Source organism: Bactrocera latifrons, unplaced genomic scaffold (assembly GCF_001853355.1).
Source record: "Bactrocera latifrons isolate USDA-ARS-PBARC rearing strain unplaced genomic scaffold, ASM185335v1 scaffold_1, whole genome shotgun sequence".
Lineage (NCBI taxonomy): Eukaryota > Metazoa > Arthropoda > Insecta > Diptera > Tephritidae > Bactrocera > Bactrocera latifrons.
Window position 1 is genome coordinate 2,920,006 of NW_017534407.1, and position 5,942 is coordinate 2,925,947.

At 32.9% G+C, this 5,942-nt stretch overlaps 1 pseudogene; it reads right to left on the bottom strand.

The window, feature by feature from the left end:
* Positions 1 to 805: 805 nt before the first annotated feature.
* Positions 806 to 5,942, bottom strand: part of LOC108978081 — a 21,510-nt pseudogene continuing 16,373 nt past the window's right edge.

The window sequence follows — 5,942 nt, forward strand, 5'->3', positions numbered from 1 at the left end:
ATCGATGTGGCGCACTGCGCTCATTATTAAGTATATTTCGTTATTATGGTATTAATATTATACATCTATATATATTAATATAATTTGAGAAATATACTCGCATTTGTAATTCACATATTCAGCATGATTTTGCAGGTTTTCCCCTCACTCGCTTTTATATAAATTTTTAACGTTGGCTGTAAGAACAACAACTTAAATTTTAGCCATGAAAATTTCGCCAAATAAATACAAACACATATTTGCAAGCGCAAACGCGGCAACATATTTGAAAATTGGCTTAGTTAATATTTCGGAAGGCTACTGGCAATCCGTCAAACCCATGCTTTGATTTCATGCGGGCGATTTGGTACGTGCCTCTTTCGCACGCAACTTTTTCCCAAACAACAAAGCAAATCTCTGCAAATGCGGCAAATAGTGTGCGGCTAGGGATGTGGCCAACTTTTGTTGATGGACGTTTATACCTAAATTTATATATAAGCGTCCACTATACGGCTGTGTATACCATATAAAGCACTATTGTTGTTGCTTTAGCGCTTAAATGTTTCGACCTTCGCTATGATGTGATTAAGGAGTCCTTTTATCAGCGTAAATCAATTATGTGACCAGCGGTCGAATAGCTCAAGTTTAATAAGATAAATGATAGCCACAAAGTATATTTTGGAAATAAATGGTTTCAGCCACTTCTGTAAATCGGTGATACTTACAGCCATATAATAAAAACATTAAACCTCAAACAACCTAATTCGCAACCTCTTCCTAATCACTTCGATGTATGCATATAAGTCCATATATAACTTGATTAAGTTTAAGGAAAAAGTTCTTTATTACCTGAATCCGTATGAATTTTATGATTTTGGTCCATTTCCTCGTGTATCGTCGAAATATGCCTGTTTGGAGTTGTTGCTATGCAAAGACTGGCGATTGATTTGTGTATTTTTATTGCACGCAGATAATTCTGTTCCAATTCATTTCCACCATCATCTGATTGTATCACCACTTCGGTCTGTGCGAAAACAAAGGGGAGTTTAGTCTTCGTAGACAGGAAAATAATTTAACTTTACTTTAAACGCTATTTGCGGTTAACGCATAATAGTGAAATCAAAAAATATAATATAAGAAATTTAACTTTATATTTTCTTTCACACGCGTATTTGCTACTTCGTCTACTCGTCCTTTATATCACAAATCATCTCTCCCACAAGTATCTTAATTGCATTTAATTAGTACCATTCCATTTTTATAACTTATAATTATTTCACTGAAATCACAATGACGCACGTTATTACTTATATGCTAGATATATATGTATATGAATTCCAACTTTTATTTTAAATTAAACGCCAAACCCTTTGAGGGTTTTACTATACTGACCTAGTACCATCACCCTGACTTGGAATCTCTCACCCCCAGATTAGCTGTTGTACTGTGTTATTTGACTGACTTTTTTCCTTGGTGGAGTTTATACATAATATCATTTTATTAAATCACATTGTTGATTTTAATATAATTGTATTAGACACGAAAATATAGAAATCTCTAGATAACTTTTTTCATTATAATATCATTATTGAAATCGTATGTATATGTAATTATAGTTGTGTATGTATATGTGTTTGAACATTGCAAATACAATATATATTTTTACGTTTGTTTGTATTGTGGTGGAAATACGACCCGTAAAGAATTGCTAATAATACTTACCCGTATCTGTTGATTCCCGCAACCCATTCCTTGCAGGTAAGTTTGATATTGCGATATCACGCACAGCAGACAGTAAGACTAAGTGGCGATAAAATAAAGAAGAAACAATATGAATAAGGTTAAAATAGAAAAGAAACGGTAAGAAGATGTATTAAAATAATGACAGCAGAAAAACGGTTTACTTATACTTATGATTTATGTATTTGTGTGCTGGCGACATAGATTTACAGTATACAATATAATCTATTTGTGGGTGTTTAAGAAATGTGTTTAATATTTTCCTAATGAAGGCAGTCAGCCGATGCCGAACTGCTAGTAGTTCAAGAGGTCAAACGAAGCAAGCAAACACTAAGCATTAACAAAAGTAAGGCGTCAACACATATTAATTGGGTGTTTGTTTTCTGTTGCCAAAGCTATGGTAGAACTGTCAGAGCACCTTTGTAAGTGTCCCGTGCAGTGTATGTATAGATATTATGCACAGCTCTGCATTTAAAAATTTGTGTAGGTTTCCAAAGGAAAGAAAATTAACAAAAGAGACTCTGGCTTGGTGGGTCCGGAAGTGAGCAGAATCGAAATATTGTTTAACAAATATTGGTGGCCTTTTCCACCTGTAAGAGGATGTAGGTAGGAAGAAGCTGCTGAATGAAAGTGGTAGTGAGCTTCTTTACTGATGGATTAACGCTTAGTTAGTCGAACAGTCTAATCTCAGGAAATTTTGGGAATATGCAGTTTCAGGTTTTCCTCCTAAATATGCTACGATCATAAAAATAATTACAGTGAAACCTCTTTTTAAAGAAAATAAATATTGATCTAAACTAAACAACGAATCCTTATAATGAAGTAGAATTAATTTAAAAACTATTCAAAAGTTGAATTTTTTTCTCATTATCAAAAAGATGTGGCATCATATAAAATTCATAAATATATATTAATTAATGTCGTATTCTTTAAACACTCACATTTAGACACATTATAAAAAAGTCGATTAAAGCCGACAACGGGATCGAAGTTCACCATTTGCGTAAATGACAGATAGACCAAATGAACAATTTCAATGAGCACAAAGCATGAAAATAATCCAGGGTAACAGCAGTTGACGACGATTCTGGGCAAAGAAAAAATGTATTTTATTTGTTCGCACTTTTTTTTGCTGTTTATTGTTAAAAATTTAAGTTACAACCAATTCACACTTACCTGCTTTAGTCCAATAAACGTTAATAGCGATGATATTATGATGAAGAACGTGCAAATCAGGAAGATAATATTAAATACAACAATAGCTAAAAGAACAAAAGCGTGTTTCCAATATAATATAACTAAAAGTATTGAAATTTTGATATTACTAAACTATTAAAGTAATTCTAAACACACACTCACCCGGAGTTATCTCTCCCTTAGCCAAGATGCTTTCGCCTAGTGGTTGTTCTCTGCTGACAGCCAGAAACTCCTCTTCATCGTAAACGGTAATGAGCATAACAACAGTGGAGAACACAAAGTACACCTATGTATGTTATAAAACAATTAAAAATATTAATTAATATGCTGGCACTAAACATGTTTAATAAGAGAAATATGAAGCAAAATGTTAGTTACAAATGTGAGGTAATTTCGACTTCTATTATATTCTTCAAGTGTTACATTTACTATATGTATAATCAATGAAATTACTACAGCATGTTATTAAGTAACATATAACATACATATGTATCTTTAGAATGTAATCTATATATGTGCAAGCGTGTCTTCAACTACTAATAAGCATAAACCAAATCACAAATGCCTTAAATTGAAAATTATTCAAAAGCAACCAACCGGCTATTAATCTAATACCTTCCTTTTTCACATCAGATTAAATAAGTGTTAATTGTGAATCCGTACCCATACAAATCCCCGACATATATATGTGTATAATTATAAATGATAAGGGGACGAGCTGAAAGCATATGTCTGTCTGTATATACGCGAATTATTTCCTTAGTTTATGGTCACAAATTTTATCGTTTTCTCTTTTGAAAGCCGCTCGATTAACGGAACCGCCGTTATAGTCATCGTTGTAATATTAGAAGGTTAGTAGACTGACACGTTTCCCATTATTAGTAAATTTCTAGTACTTATTGACTGTCTAGTACTTTTGAAGGTCTCTTTGGTGGATAAATACAATTTTTTTAATAATAGCAATAATAGCAATAATAACACTGACTGATATTTAGACGTACTTTCCTTAGCAAACACCTAATTCGTATATGGGTGTATTTCGATCACTGCAACGCCCACAAAATGCCATTTACCGAAAACGTATAAACGTCTGATAGGTACAATGCATGCACCTCCTAAAGCACTAAAGCTACAAGCTATAGCTGGATTTTACCGAAAATTTCAGTCAATGTGTGAGATATATAATTCAGAAGTAGTAAGTCTGTATGCTGCAAATGGGTACATAGTTCTCTTTGCTCCCATATACCTAATATAAATATTTTGGAACTTCTGCGTAACTTAATACGCGATATATCGGCGAATATGCTAGTTATCTTAACAACTAAATTTTTTTTTCATAACGGTGCATATTTGCGCTTAGAAGAAATAATATCGGGTGAAAACTCGCCTCATATAAATAACAAGCCTTATGTACCTGAATTTACTTCCCTGGCTTTAATCATTGCAAGTTGCAAGAGTATGAAATGTTCGGTTATACCCGATCTTTTATCTTTTGTATTTGTTATGGTTAACATTAAAAAATGTTGGCCTTATGCCCATGTGGCCATTATGGTAACCAAATCAAGCAATAGTTTTATGCCATTCAGTTCAACTGATTTTACAAGAACTTCTCTATTGGATCTAATTTTAGCAACACAAGCTCGCATTGGAGCTATTATTTACAGACATGTTCATGTATATTTGGTAAATGAATGCCAACATGTATACTTTCTCGTTTATTTTAAATCAATGTACGTTATTGCATGCACGTTGCTAGTCTGGCATAGAAAAAAAAACATAAATGAAAAAAGTGCCATAAAAATGGACTAGTTGGCAGTCTATTTGTGTGAAAGGCGTAAACAGAAAGCAATGTAACGAGCAAACGTTATTTCCCCATAAAAACCAAAGTATTCTCACCAGAGAGAAGCTATTCAGAAGGATGGAATGAAACTGACAGATGAATACACTCGTATTGCCAATTTCACATTTTTTGAGGCGGTTATAATGATTTTGCGTTTGTCGCTGAAAGCATTGCAATTTTGCTTCGCTCTTTTGCAACAGGATAGTCAATATTAATCGTATTAGAACGTTTCGTAATCAGTGGGTCCTGTAAAAATCGTTCACGCTTTGACTAATAAAAAAAATACTTAATATTAAAGTTTTCTTCGGCAGTACTATCGTCAGAATATTACTTCCGACAGAAAACACACATAATTTTTACTCTACATACAGAAATCGGGTTAATAAAAATCTAAATTTCTATCGTATAAGCTGGACCAAACTCTTCCTTTGTAGGTACGAGTATTAATGAAGAATATATTATTTTTAATTTCTGAGATACCAAAGAAAATGTCAATACTTCACTTCCGGATAATAGAGTTTAACTTTTTTTAGTCTGAACTAAATTGTTTGTCTTAAATCTCTGAATATGGAATTCATTATGAACATCTGATAATTAAGCTGACAAAAAGTGGCTCATTATTTTGTTGATATTACCTATCTCCCTAATAACTTTTTGTATTGGCTCACACGGAGCAAATATTTTAAAAGCTTTTCACATGTTTCATAACTTATTGCTTTTCATTGACTTTCTTCTCTTTGTTCGATTCTAATATTTGACACAAGTAGCACGAACTTAGACCATCTTGAATTGTTACCTCTATTTCTTTGTCTGGAACTCATTAAGCTAAAATAGGTCAGGCCATAAAAGGTAATCAAAACAAAAATATTAGTCTGTTTATTAGTAAGTCACTTTATATCTTTGGTAATAAGAGAAACAAGTAAGGAAGGGCTAAGGGCCGATTTCACCCATATTTGGTACATATCATCAGGGTGTTAAGAAAATATTATACACCGAATTTGATTGAAATCGGTTGAGTACTTCCTGAGATATGGTTTTTGGTCCATAAGTGGGCAACTCCAGGCCCATTTTAAATTTTTCAAAAAAGCCTGGATGCAGCTCCCTTCTGACATTTCTTCCGTAAAATTTAGTATTTCTGACGTTTTTGTTAGTCGGTTAACGCACTTTTAGTGATTTTCAACATAAC